The following is a 15,835-nucleotide window of genomic DNA, read 5'->3' as shown; positions in this document are numbered from 1 at the left end:
GGTCCACCTGATAGCCTCGGAAATAACCTGCAACAATATCCACCTCCCGACGATATGCTGCCATGAGTGGGTCCTTGGAATCCCAAGTGCCAGACACTTGCTGAGCCACAAGGTCCGAGTCACCAAAGCACTTAACTCGACTTAGATTCATCTATTTAGCCATCCGGAGACCATGGAGCAAGGCTTCATACTCAGCTGCATTGTTAGTACAAGGGAACATTAAACGGAGAACATAACAAAACTTATCACCTCGTGGGGAAGTTAATACGACTCCAGCCCCCGAGCCTTCCAACTTCTTGGATCCGTCAAAATGGATGGTCCAATACGTATGATCCGGCTTTTCTTCAGGTGCTTGCATTTCCGTCCAATCATTGATGAAATCAACAAGTGCTTGAGACTTAACCGTTGTTCGGGGCACATACTTCAAACCGTACGGTCCCAGCTCTATAGCCCACTTTGCAATCCGACCAGTTGCTTCCCGGTTCTGGATGATATCCCCAAAGGAGCAGAACTGACCACTGTAATTGGGTGCCCTTGGAAGTATTGCTTAAGCTTACGGCTTGCCATAAAAACTCCGTACACCAGCTTCTGCCAATGCAGATACCTTTGCTTGGACTCAATGAGTACCTCGCTGATATAATAGACCGGACGTTGAACCGGATGCTCCTTACCTGTCTCCTTTCGCTCCACCACAATAGCCACGCTGATCGCACGAGCATTAGCAGCAACATATAGCAGTAACGGCTCCTTGTCAATGGGAGCGGCGAGCACAGGCGGATTGGCCAATTGCCGCTTTAAGTCCTCAAATGCTTCATCCGCAGCAGAACTCTAGATGAACTGGTCCGTCTTCTTTAACATCTGATATAAAGGGATCGCCTTCTCCCCAAGGCGGCTGATAAATCGGCTTAACGCGGCAATCCGGCCTGCCAGGTGTTGAACATCATTGATACACTTCGGTTTAGCCAGGGAGGTGATGGTTGTGATCTTCTCCGGATTAGCCTCAATTCCCATATTGGACACCAGAAAACCCAATAACTTGCCCGCCGGTACACCAAAGACACACTTGTCCGGATTGAGCATCATCTTGTACGTCCTTAGGTTATCAAAGGTTTCCTTCAAATCGTCAATCAGAGTCTCCTTCTCCCTGGATTTAACTACGATATCATCCACGTAAGCATGTACATTACGGCCAGTCTGCTTGTGAAGACAATTTTGTACACACCGTTGATAAGTTGCCTGGGCACTTTTGAGCCCAAAAGGCATAGACACATAGCAGAAGGCTCCAAAGGGAGTTATGAATGCCGTCTTCTCCTGGTCCTTAACTGCCATCTTGATCTGATGATAGCCAGAAAACTTAAACGCTCACAACCCGCCGTAGCATCAATGATTTGATCAATACGGGAGAGGGCAAAAGGATCTGCTGGACAAGCCTTATTAAGATCTGTGTAATCTACACACATGCGCCAGGTGCCGTTTTTCTTAAGGACTAGCACCGGATTGGCAAGCCACTCAGGGTGAAAAACTTCAATAATAAAGCCAGCTGCTAAGAGCCTGGCTACCTCTTCTCCAATTGCCTTGCGTCTTTCTTCGTTAAACCGGCGGAGGAACTGTTTCACCGGTTTATATTTAGGATCCACATTAAGTGTGTGCTTAGCGAGTTGCCTCGGTACACCTGGCATGTCAGAGGGTTTCCATGCAAAAATGTCCCGATTCTCACGGATGAACTCGATGAGCGCACTTTCCTATTTTGGATCCAAGTTGGCACTCATGTTGAACTGCTTGGACGAATCACCATGTACGAAGTCAACCAGCTTAGTTTCTGCTGCCGATTTGAACTTCAGGGCCGGATCATGCTCCGTAGTTGGCTTCTTCAACGGAGTCATGTCCGCCGGATCAACATTGTCTTTATAGTATTTCAACTCCTCGGTGGCACAAACCGACTCTGCATAAGCCGCATCTCCTTCCTCGCATTCCAAAGCGATTTTGCGGCTTCCGTGAACCGTTATTGTCCCCTTGTGACCCGGCATCTTGAGCTGCAAATACACATAACAGGGCCGAGCCATAAACTTGGCGTATGCCGGACGCCCAAACAGGGCATGATATGGACTTTGGATTTTCACCACTTCAAATGTTAATGTCTCCGACCTGGAATCATGATCATCCCCAAAGGCCACTTCAAGAGCTATCTTACCAACGGGATATGCTGATCTGCCAGGCACTACACCGTGGAATACTGTATTGGACGGTTTGAGATTCTTATCTGTTAGTCCCATACGACGGAAGGTCTCATAGTATAGGATGTTAATGCTGCTCCCTCCATCCATGAGCACCTTGGTGAACTTGTAACCTCCCACCTGAGGCGCCACCATCAGAGCCAACTGACCCGGATTATCGACCTGGAGTGGGTGATCCTCTCTGCTCCATATGATTGGCTGTTCAGACCAACGTAGATAAGGGGTGTGGCCGGTTCAACAGAGTTGACTGCCCGCCTCTGAACCTTCCGGTCTCGCTTGTCCAAGCTAGTGGTAAAGACATGGTACTGCCCACTACTCAACTGCTTTGGGTTGCTTTGGTAACCTGACTGTTGCTGCTGTTGGTTGTAACCACCCTGGTTGTTCTGACTATTTTGACCATTATGCCCGCCCGGATTACCATTAAATCCTGAACCGGAACTTCCTCCACCGTAACCCGGCCCGGATCCTGAGCCGTCGCCAGATCCGTGATCATACCGGAAATTATTAGAATTCTTGAACTCCTGCATAATAAAACAATCCTTCCAAAGGTGGTTTGCTGGCTCCTCCTTCGTCCCATGTTTTGGACAGGGCTGGTTTAGCAAATAGTTCAGGCGGTTTGGGTTGGGGTTGGGCGCTCCACTATGATTTTTCGGCATGCCCTTGCGCCACTGGCCATTGTCCTGTACGTTGGTATTAGCCACAAAATCCATGTTGCCATCCGCTTTACGCTTGCCTCCTCCGCCATTGCCTACCCAGTGATGCTGCTGACCTTTGGAGCTGCTGTTCTTCTTCCCCTTCCCTGTCTTGTCATCATCAGACTCGGGATCCTTGGTACTATCAGAATCAGCATATTTTACCAAAGCGTCCATGAGGGTTCCCATGTCGGTGCAATGACGCTTCATCCGTCCCAATTTCAACTTCAGGGGCCCAAACCGGCAGTTGCCTTCTAGGGTTAATACTGCGGTGTCAGCGTTGATGCGGTCTGAGGAGTGCAACACTTGTGAAACCCAGCGCACCCAATGAGTCGTTGACTCTCCTTCCTCCTGGACGCATGCAGCTAAGTCCACTATCGACATAGGCTGTTTACAGGTATCCTTGAAATTGTTGATAAACCGGGCTCGTAATTGGGCCCACGAGCTGATAGAATTAGCGGGCAAGCTTTTTAGCCAAGTACGGGCCGTTCCTTCAAGCATCATGGTGAAGTATTTCGCACACGCCATGTCATCCACATCAAGCATCTCCATGGCCATCTCATAGCTCTCTACCCATGTCTCTGGTGGTTGATCCGCCGTATAATTTGGTACCTTGCGTGGGCCTTTGAAATCCTTGGGCAAAAGCACGTTGCGTAAAGCGGGGACGAGGCAAGGCACCCCCAAAGAACTAGAAGTAACACCAGGCTCGATCGAAATGGTTGGACAAACCGGCGTGAGCTGCCGAGCCTGATGCTGTGCGGCTAACTCGGCCTCCCTACGCGCTCGGGCCCGGTTCACCACTTCCTGAGCGTCATCAGCACTACCCGTCGGGTTGTTACTGTTGGGGAACGTTGCAGAAAACAAAAAAAATTCCTACTCGTTTCACCAAGATCCATCTAGGAGTTCATCTAGCAACGAGTTATTAGATGCATCTACATACCTTTGTAGATCGCGAGCGGAAGCGTTCGAAGAACGGGGTTGATGTAGTCGAACACGACGTGATTCAAATCACCGGAGATCCTAGCACCGAACGAACGGTACCTCCGCGTTCAACACACGTACGGAGCGGATGACGTCTCCTCCTTTCTTGATCCAGCAAGGGGGAGGAGAGGTTGATGAAGATCCAGCAGCACGACGGCGTGGTGGTGGATGCAGGGCGTCACAGTAGCAGGGCTTCGCCGTGTACTACGAGGGAGAGATGTAACAGGGGAGAGGGAAGCACCAAAGGCTGAGGTATGAAGTCCTCCCTCTCCTCAACTATATATAGGAGGGCCAAGGGGGGGTGGTGCGCCAGCCTAGGAGATCCAATCTCCTAGGTGCGGCAGCCAAGGGGAGGTTTCCCTCCCCCCCAAGGCACCTAGAGGTGCCTTCCACCATTGGGACTCTTCCCTTAAGTGGAACCCTAGGCGCATGGGCTTTTGGGGCTGGTGCCCTTGGCCCATCTAGGCCAAGGCGCACCCCCTACAGCCCATGTGGCCCCCCGGGACAGGTGGCCCCACCCGGTGGGCCCCCGGGACCCCTCCGGTGGTCCCGATACAATACCGATAACCCCGAAACTTGTCCCGATGGCCGAAACAGCACTTCCTATATATAATTCTTTACCTCCGGACCATTCCGGAACTCCTCGTGACGTCCGGGATCTCATCCAGGACTCCGAACAACATTCGGGTTACTACATACACATATCTTCACAACCCTAGCGTCACCGAACCTTAAGTGTGTAGACCCTACGGGTTCGGGAGACATGCAGACATGACCGAGACGACTCTCCGGTCAATAACCAACAGCGGGATCTGGATACCCATGTTGGCTCCCACATGCTCCACGATGATCTCATCGGATGAACCACGATGTCGAGGATTAAACAACCCCGTATGCAATTCCCTTTGTCAATCGGTATGTTACTTGCCCGAGACTCGATCGTCGGTATCCCAATACCTTGTTCAGTCTCGTTACCGGCAAGTCACTTTACTCGTACCGTAATGCATGATCCCGTGATCAACCACTTGGTCACCTTGAGCTCATAATGATGATGCATTACCGAGTGGGCCCAGTGATACCTCTCCGTTATATGGAGTGACAAATCCCAGTCTCGATCCGTGTCAACCCAATAGACACTTTCGGAAATACCTGTAGTGCACCTTTATAGTCACCCAGTTACGTTGTGACGTTTGATACACCCAAAGCACTCTTACGGTATCCGGGAGTTACACGATCTCATGGTCAAAGGAAAAGATACTTGACATTGGAAAAGCTCTAGCAAACGAACTACACGATCTTGTGCTATGCTTAGGATTAGGTCTTGTCCATCACATCATTCTCCTAATGATGTGATCCCGTTATCAATGACATCCAATGTCCATAGCCAGGAAACCATGACTATCTATTGATCAACGAGCTAGTCAACTAGAGGCTTACTAGGGACATATTATGGTCTATGTATTCACACGTGTATTACGATTTCCGGATAATACAATTATAGCATGAATAAAGACAATTATCATGAACAAAGAAATATAATAATAATACTTTTATTATTGCCTCTAGGGCATATTTCCAACAGTCTCCCACTTGCACTAGAGTCAATAATCTAGTTACATTGTGATGAATCGAACACCCATGGAATTCTGGTGTTGATCATGTTTTGCCCTAGGGAGAGGTTTAGTCAACGGATCTGCTATATTCAGGTCCGTATGTACTTTACAAATCTCTATGTCTCCATCTTGAACATTTTCACGAATGGAGTTGAAGCGACGCTTGATGTGCCTTGTCTTCTTGTGAAACCTGGGCTCCTTGGCAAGTGCAATAGCCCCAGTGTTGTCACAAAAGAGTTTGATTGGCCCCGACGCATTGGGTATGACTCCTAGGTCGGTGATGAACTCCTTCACCCATATTGCTTCATGTGCTGCCTCCGAGGCTGCCATGTACTCCGCTTCACATGTAGATCCCGCCACGACGCTCTGCTTGCAGCTGCACCAGCTCACTGCTCCACCATTCAACATATACACGTATCCGGTTTGTGACTTAGAGTCATCCAGATCTTTGTCGAAGCTAGCGTCGACGTAACCCTTTACGACGAGCTCTTCGTCACCTCCATAAACGAGAAACATTTCCTTAGTCCTTTTCAGGTACTTCAGGATATTCTTGACCGCTGTCCAGTGTTCCTTGCCGGGATTACTTTGGTACCTTCCTACCAAACTTACGGCAAGGTTTACATCAGGTCTGGTACACAGCATGGCATACATAATAGAACCTATGGCTGAGGCATAGGGGATGACACTCATCTCTTCTATATCTTCTGCCGTGGTCGGGCATTGAGCCGAGCTCAATTTCATACCTTGCAAAACAGGCAAGAGCCCTTTCTTGGACTGATCCATTTTGAACTTCTTCAAAATCTTATCAAGGTACGTGCTTTGTGAAAGACCTATGAGGCGTCTCGATCTATCCCTATAGATCTTGATGCCTAATATATAAGCAGCTTCTCCAAGGTCCTTCATTGAAAAACTCTTATTCAAGTAGGTCTTGATGCTGTCCAAGAGTTCTATATCATTTCCCATCAAAAGTATGTCATCTACATATAGTATGAGGAATGCTACAGAGCTCCCACTCACTTTCTTGTAAACGCAGGCTTCTCCATAAGTCTGCGTAAACCCAAACGCTTTGATCATCTCATCAAAGCGAATGTTCCAACTCCGAGATGCTTGCACCAGCCCATAAATCGAGCGTTGGAGCTTGCACACCTTGTCAGCATTCTTAGGATCGACAAAACCTTCCGGCTGCATCATATACAATTCTTCCTTAAGGAAACCATTAAGGAATGCTGTTTTGACGTCCATTTGCCATATTTCATAATCGTAGAATGCGGCAATTGCTAACATGATTCGGACGGACTTTAGCTTCGCTACCGGTGAGAAAGTCTCATCGTAGTCAACCCCTTGAACTTGTCGATAACCCTTAGCGAAAAGCCGAGCTTTATAGATGGTCACATTACCATCCGCGTCTGTCTTCTTCTTAAAGATCCATTTATTTTCTATGGCTCGCCGTTCAACGGGCAAGTCAGTCAAAGTCCATACTTCGTTTTCGTACATGGATCCTATCTCGGATTTCATGGCTTCTAGCCATTTGTCGGAATCCGGTCCCGCCATCGCTTCTTCATAGTTCGAAGGTTCACCGTTGTCTAACAACATGATTTCCAAGACAGGGTTGCCGTACCACTCTGGTGCGGAACGTGTTCTTGTGGACCTTCGAATTTCAGTAGGAGCTTGATCATAAGTATCTTGATCATCATGAATAACTTCCTCTCTAGTCGGTGCAGGCACCTCAGGAACATTTTCTTGAGTTGCGCCATTTACCGGTTCGAGAGGCAATACTTCATCAAGTTCTACTTTCCTTCCACTTACTTCTTTCGAGAGAAACTCTTTCTCTAGAAAGAATCCATTCCTGGCAATAAAGATCTTGCCTTCGGATCTGAGGTAGAAGGTATACCCAGCAGTTTCTTTAGGGTATCCTATGAAGACGCATTTTTCCGACTTGGGTTCGAGCTTTTCAGGTTGAAGTTTCTTGACATAAGCATCGCATCCCCAAACTTTTAGAAACGACAGCTTAGGTTTCTTCCCAAACCATAATTCATACGGTGTCGTCTCAACGGATTTCGACGGAGCCCTATTTAAAGTGAATGCGGCAGTCTCTAAAGCATAGCCCCAAAAAGATAGCGGTAAATCGGTAAGAGACATCATAGATCGTACCATATCTAATAGAGTGCGATTACGACGTTCGGACACACCATTACGCTGAGGTGTTCCAGGCGGCATGAGTTGTGAAACTATTCCATATTTTCTTAAGTGTGTGCCAAATTCGTGACTCAAGTATTCTCCTCCACGATCTGATCGTAGAAACTTGATTTTCCTGTCACGTTGATTCTCAACCTCACTCTGAAATTCCTTGAACTTTTCAAAGGTTTCAGACTTGTGTTTCATTAAGTAGACATACCCATATCTACTCAAGTCATCAGTGAGGGTGAGAACATAACGATAGCCACCGCGAGCCTCAACACTCATTGGACTGCACACATCAGTATGTATGATTTCCAATAAGTTGGTTGCTCGCTCCATTGTTCCTGAGAACGGAGTCTTGGTCATTTTTCCCATGAGGCATGGTTCGCACGTGTCAAATGATTCATAATCAAGAGACTCTAAAAGTCCATCTGCATGGAGCTTCTTCATGCGTTTGACACCTATGTGACCAAGGCGGCAGTGCCACAAGTATGTGGGACTATCATTATCAACCTTACATCTTTTGGTACTCACACTATGAATATGTGTAGTAATACGCTCGAGATTCATTAAGAATAAACCATTGACTATCGGAGCATGACCATAAAACATATCTCTCATATAAATAGAACAACCATTATTCTCGGATTTAAATGAGTAGCCATCTCGTATTAAACGAGATCCTGATACAATGTTCATGCTCAAACATGGCACTAAATAACAATTATTGAGGTTTATAACTAATCCCGTAGGTAAATGTAGAGGTAGCGTGCCGACGGCGATCACATCGACCTTGGAACCATTCCCGACGCGCATCGTCACCTCGTCCTTCGCCAGTCTCCGTTTATTCCGCAGCTCCTGCTGTGAGTTACAAATATGAGCAACGGCACCGGTATCAAATACCCAGGAGTTACTACGAGCACTGGTAAGGTACACATCAATTACATGTATATCAAATATACCTTTGGTGTTGCCGGCCTTCTTGTCCGCTAAGTATTTGGGGCAGTTCCGCTTCCAGTGACCCTTCCCTTTGCAATAAAAGCACTCCGTCTCAGGCTTGGGTCCATTCTTTGACTTCTTCCCGACAGCTTGCTTGCCGGGCGCAGCAACTTCCTTGCCGTCCTTCTTGAAGTTCTATTTACCCTTGCCCTTCTTGAACTTAGTGGTTTTATTCATCATCAACACTTGATGTTCCTTCTTGACTTCTACCTCTGCTGATTTCAGCATAGCAAATACTTTAGGAATGGTCTTTACCATCCCCTGCATATTGAAGTTCATCACAAAGCTCTTGTAGCTTGGTGGAAGCGACTGGAGGATTCTGTCAATGACCGCGTCATCCGGGAGATTAACTCCCAGCTGAGTCAAGCGGTTATGTAACCCAGACATAGTGAGTATGTGCTCACTGACAGAACTATTTTCCTCCATCTTACAGCTGAAGAACTTATCGGAGACTTCATATCTCTCGATCCGGGCATGAGCTTGAAAAACCATTTTCAGCTCTTCGAACATCTCATATGCTCCATGTCTCTCAAAACGCTTTTGGAGCCCCGGCTCTAAGCTGTAAAGCATGCCGCACTGAACGAGGGAGTAGTCATCAGTACGTGTCTGCCAAGCATTCATAGCGTCTTGGTTCTGTGGGACGGGTGGATCACCTAGCGGTGCTTGTAGGACATAATCTTTCTTGGCAGCTATGAGGATGATCCTCAGGTTCCGGACCCAGTCCGTATAGTTGCTGCCATCGTCTTTCAGCTTGCTTTTCTCTAGGAATGCGTTGAAATTGAATACAACGTTGGCCATTTGATCTACAAGACATATTGTAAAGATTTTAGACTAAGTTCATGATAATTAAGTTCATCTAATCAAATTATTAATGAACTCCCACTCAGATTAGACATCCCTCTAGTCATCTAAGTGTTACACGATCCGAGTCGACTAGGCCGTGTCCGATTAACACGTGAGACGGACTAGTCATCGCCGGTGAACATCTTCATGTTGATCGTATCTTCCATACGACTCATGTTCGACCTTTCGGTCTCTGTGTTCCGAGGCCATGTCTGTACATGCTAGGCTCGTCAAGTTAACCCTAAGTGTTTTTGCATGTGTAAAACTGTCTTACACCCGTTGTATGTGAACGTAAGGATCTATCACACCCGATTAACACGTGGTGCTTCGAAACGACGAACTGTAGCAACGGTGCACAGTTAGGGGAGAACACTTCTTGAAATTGTTGTAAGGGATCATCTTATTTACTACCGTCGTTCTAAGTAAACAAGATGCAAAACATGATAAACATCACATGCAATCAAATAATAATAGTGACATGATATGGCCAATATCACATAGCTCCTTTGATCTCCATCTTGGGGCTTCATGATCATCCTGTCACCGTCATACTCATCGACATGTAAGTTGTGATTCCTTGTACAATAGCATGAACATCTCATACATCACATATAGATCATTCATCATTCATCACAACTTTGGCCATATCATATCACAAAGCACTTGCTGCAAAAACAAGTTAGACGTCCTCTAATTGTTGTTGCAGATTTTACGTGGCTGAAGTAGGGTTCTAACAAGAACGTTTTCTTACCTACGTGAAAGCCACAACGTGATTTGTCAACTTCTATTTACCCTTCATAAGGACCCTGTTCATCGAATCGGCTCCAACTAAAGTAGGAGAGACAGACACCCGCCAGCCACCTTATGCAACTTGTGCATGTTAGTCGGTGGAACCGGTCTCACGTAAGCATACGTGTAAGGTTGGTCCGGGCCGCTTCATCCCACAATACCGTTGAAGCAAGATAAGACTAGTAGCGGCAAGAAAGTTGACAACATCTACGCCCACAACAAATTGTGTTCTACTCGCGCAAGAGAACTACGCATAGACCTAGCTGATGATGCCACTGTTGGGGAACGTTGCAGAAAACAAAAAAATTTCCTACTCGTTTCACCAAGATCCATCTAGGAGTTCATCTAGCAACGATTGATTATATGCATCTACATACCTTTGTAGATCGCGAGCGGAAGCGTTCAAAGAACGGGGTTGATGTAGTCGAACACGACGTGATTCAAATCACCGGAGATCCTAGCACCGAACGGACGGTACCTCCGCGTTCAACACACGTACGGAGCGGATGACGTCTCCTCCTTTCTTGATCTAGCAAGGGGGGAGGAGAGGTTGATGAAGATCCAGCAGCACGACGGCGTGGTGGTGGATGAAGGGCGTCACAGTAGCAGGGCTTCGCCGTGTACTACGAGGGAGAGATGTAACAGGGGAGAGGGAAGCACCAAAGGCTGAGGTATGAAGTCCTCCCTCTCCTCAACTATATATAGGAGGGCCAAGGGGGGGGGGTGGTGCGCCAGCCTAGGAGATCCAATCTCCTAGGTGCGGCAGCCAAGGGGAGGTTTCCCTCCCCCCCCCAAGGCACCTAGAGGTGCCTTCCACCATTGGGACTCTTCCCTTAAGTGGAACCCTAGGCGCATGGGCTTTTCGGGCTGGTGCCCTTGGCCCATCTAGGCCAAGGCGCACCCCCTACAGCCCATGTGTCCCCCCGGGACAGGTGGCCCCACCCGGTGGGCCCCCGGGACCCCTCCGGTGGTCCCGATACAATACCGATAACCCCGAAACTTGTCCCGATGGCCGAAACAGCACTTCCTATATATAATTCTTTACCTCCGGAACATTTCGGAACTCCTCGTGACGTCCGGGATCTCATCCGGGACTCCGAACAACATTCGGGTTACTGCATACACATATCTTCACAACCCTAGCGTCACCGAACCTTAAGTGTGTAGACCCTACGGGTTCGGGAGACATGCAGACATGACCGGGACGACTCTCCGGTCAATAACCAACAGCGGAATCTGAATACCCATGTTGGCTCCCACATGCTCCACGATGATCTCATCGGATGAACCACGATGTCGAGGATTAAACAACCCCGTATACAATTCCCTTTGTCAATCGGTATGTTACTTGCCCGAGACTCGATCGTCGGTATCCAATACCTTGTTCAGTCTCGTTACCGGCAAGTCACTTTACTCGTACCGTAATGCATGATCCCGTGATCAACCACTTGGTCACCTTGAGCTCATAATGATGATGCATTACCGAGTGGGCCCAGTGATACCTCTCCGTTATATGGAGTGACAAATCCCAGTCTCGATCCGTGTCAACCCAACAGACACTTTTGGAAATACCTGTAGTGCACCTTTATAGTCACCCAGTTACGTTGTGACGTTTGATACACCCAAAGCACTCTTACGGTATCCGGGAGTTACACGATCTCATGGTCAAAGGAAAAGATACTTGACATTGGAAAAGCTCTAGCAAACGAACTACACGATCTTGTGCTATGCTTAGGATTAGGTCTTGTCCATCACATCATTCTCCTAATGATGTGATCCCGAGCCAGGAAACCATGACTATCTGTTGATCAACGAGCTAGTCAACTAGAGGCTTACTAGGGACATATTATGGTCTATGTATTCACACGTGTATTACGATTTCCGGATAATACAGTTATAGCATGAATAAAGACAATTATCATGAACAAAGAAATATAATAATAATACTTTTATTATTGCCTCTAGGGCATATTTCCAACAGTTACCACGGGGTGCTCCACGTCGTTCATTACTCGACACTGTTGGTTCATCCATATGTCTGCTATAGCTCCGGCTTGGACGGGGGGTCGAGTGGATTCAGTCGCGGCTATACGAGTACGCCTACTGTTGGGCCAAAGCTGCCCTCAGAAGTTCCTTGACCCGTCGCGTCTCTACTGCTTGCGGCGAGTCACCTTCAACTGGAATGGCCTCCAGTCGTGCAGCAGCGGCAACAAGATTGTCCATTGGGTTGGAGTAGTGACCCGGAGGTGTTAAAGCATCCCGAGGTATAACGGTGTTTTGACGAGGCGGGTCCATCTGACGGGGTTGAACCGGCACACCGGTCCCAGGGGCTTCTGCCTGGTTCCCCTCCAGCGGATTGTTGGCTCTTGGTCCTGGAGTGTTGAAAAGGTCCCTGGCCTCGAAAACCGAAGGTAAGCGGGATCGGTGCTTCCTCCTCATGACTTCATGCGACGCGCTCTGGTCCAACATAAGCCTGTAGGCCTGTGCATCTAAAGCGGCCCGCTCTGCGGCCATCCTGGTGTCCTCAGCCGCCAGATCCGTTTTGGCCTGGGTGATTTGTTCCTTTTCCTTTGCAATCTCCGTGTTGTGAGCGTCCTGATCTGGCGGATTAACTTCTGCCATAAGCACAGCCAACGCATCAAACAGTTCTGATAGAACCTGAGCCGGCGGGCGCACAGGGCCTCCTGCCCCGGCAGCCGTTGCCGCTGCTGAACCGGAGATCGCTGCCGCGGCTGTCGAAGAGTGAAGCGCTGCTTGTGTTCCGGTCATAAATATTCCAACCCGGTTAGGCAGATCAGAGGGGTCCGGAATATTGTCACCATCGGAACAGCTCTCAATCCGGCCATCTTGTAGCTGATAAAGAGATTCGGTTTCTCCGGTCGAAGAGTCGTCACCGGAACAAACGGTAGTTGCCCCGCGAAGCTTCGATACATCCTCATAACTCCCTCCATGGATCATTCCCACGAAGGCACGCTTCATGGCTGGTTTAACCCGGGCAGATCGCGCACGCTGAGCCGTCTCGACGAGGTCGGCGTAGATGTCCGGCTCAGGGCCCGGTTCACCGATCTTGCCAATGAAAACGTGAATGCTACCAAAGGGGACCCGGTACCCATACTCAATTGAGCCGGCCTCGAGGCCCCAGCCTGCGTCGTCGATGTAGAGTTTGCCGCGACGACTTTTAGTCATCCGGCCTACAGCGTAGCCCTTGAGTCCTTCAAAGCGGCCCTCCAAGAACCGGAAACCATCGTGCGATAGCCCCACGGTGGGCGCCAACTGTCGTGGGTTTGTCACGGCAGATGTCCTAGAGAAAGGACTTAGTCGTGGAGCCATCGCGACGGGTTAGCTTGAAGGGGTTAAAGCGGACACAAAGACGCAAGAGAGTTTATACTAGTTCGGCCCCTTCGAGGAAGGTAAAGCCTACGTCTAGTTGTGATGGAATTGATGGGGTTTCGATGACTAGGGAGCAAACAAGCTTCGCCTATGTCTCGAGTTGTTGTCTGTTATCCTTGAACCGCCGTCGGGTCGTCCCCTTATATACATGGGTGACGCCTGCCGGTTCAGAGAGTCCCAACACCGGTTCATACTCGTATCCGGGTTGGTCTCTCCTTGTTCCTAACATATATTACAAGTATATGCACAAAGCTGATGTACGGCTACAGGTTGTAAACCGACTACGGGCCCTGGGCCTTTATCTGCCTCCTTGGGCTTTAACACCTTTGAACTACTGATGGAGTTAATCCGGCCCCGGTAGGCCGGTTTATGCCCAGTAGTAATATCCCCAACAGAAAGCTTGAAGCAATCACCTAATGGGAGCAACTAGTTAACGAGCGCTCCTTCGGGAGCCTTGCAACGATGAGTGCCACTTGACACGCTCTCAGTCATTCGCCACATGTCGCGCTCTGAACGTTCCCTCCGGATTTTTTTTATTTTCCTGCATACGTTTTCGGCTTTTTAAATGGGTTTTTTTGGGGTTTTTTTTGACGTTTTGGCTTTCCCCCGATCTTCCTTAGCTTTTTGATCAAAAAGGAATCGAAAAAAAATTGCGAGAAAAAACGCATTTTCTTTTTTCTTTCTTTCGCGAAAGTCACGGTTTTTTCTGCGAGAGGCACGGTTGTGCTTTAGCGAGAGTCATGGCCGTGCCTTTCGGAAGCGGGAAAGAAAACGCGTTTTCTATTTTTTTTTCTTTTCTTTCGCGAGAGTCACGGTTTTGCTTCCGCGAAAGGCACGGTTATGCTTTCGCGAGAGTCACGGCCGTGCCTCTCGGAAAGGGAAAATCAAAACGAGTTTTCTGTTTTTTTTTCTTTCACGAGAGTCACGGTTTTGCTTCCGCGAGAGGCACGGTTGTGCTTTCGCGAGAGTCACGACCGTGCCTTTCAGAAAGGAAAAAACAAAATGAGTTTTTTGTTTCTTTTTCTTTCGCGAGAGTCACGGTTTTGCTTCCGCGAGAGGCATGATTGTACTTTCGCGAGAGTCACGACCGTGCCTCTCAGAAAGGGAAAAAAATACGCGTTTTCTATTTTTTTTTCTTTCGCGAGAGTCACGATTTTGCTTCTGCGAGAGGTACGGTTGTGCTTTCGCGAGAGTCATGGCCATGCCTCTCAGAAACGAAAAAAACGTGTTTTCTGTTTTTTTTTCCTTCCACGAGAGGCACGGGTGTGATTTCGCGAGAGGCACAGGTGTGCCTCTTTCGGAAAAGGAAAAAACCGTGCTCCTGATTCGGTTTTTTCGACCAGTTTTTTCCGTTTAGTTTTTTTTTTAAAAAGATCGTTAAAACCTATCAACAGGGGATCTAGTTTTGAAGATCTCGACGCGAGGAATCCAATGGTGAAAACGGTTCAAGATTTGGACGCACGGTTTAAAAGATAAAACGTTTTGAATAAACGATCTACGAAAAAATGGAAACTTCCAGGTTGCGACAAGTGGCGCGCTGTATATGCGTCACTTGTCGCGACATGGGAAAGTGGAGTGTTCTTTGCAACGAGTACTTCTTAATTAGTGATTTCGGGCAATTCCTATTCGACGCCCGTTACACGCATTGGTACAAACGGGCGCACACCTTCTTCCTTTTCCATCGATGCTGGATGGGCCGGCCTATTAACTTTTTTCTTTTTCTTTTTCTGTTAAATTCCAAAAAGAGTGCAAGGGATGGATTCGACCTCGTGACCTACTCCTTCGTTGATCAACACCGTAACCAGTACGACTCCAACATTTGTGACGCCTTGCTTCGTTTTCTTGTTATTATCCTTTCTTTAGTTTCCGGAAGCCTTTTTTTGGTTTTTTGGACCAGTTTTTGTTTGTTTTTCATTTCTGTACAATTTCTTTATTTTTATTTTTTACATGCATGATTTTTTGAAAAAACGATAAAATTTTCTCAAAATTCATGAAATTTGTGAAATTTTAATATTTGATGAAAATTTTCATTTTGTGTGAAATTTTTTAATCGATGAAATTCTAAAAAGTTGGTGAACTTTTTTCAAAATTTAATAACTTTTTTTCAAAATGGCTG

The sequence above is a fragment of the Triticum urartu genome, chromosome 2A (assembly GCF_056163025.1).
Source record: "Triticum urartu cultivar PI428250 chromosome 2A, HENAU_Tu73, whole genome shotgun sequence".
Lineage (NCBI taxonomy): Eukaryota > Viridiplantae > Streptophyta > Magnoliopsida > Poales > Poaceae > Triticum > Triticum urartu.
Note: the sequence above shows the minus strand (reverse complement) of the source record.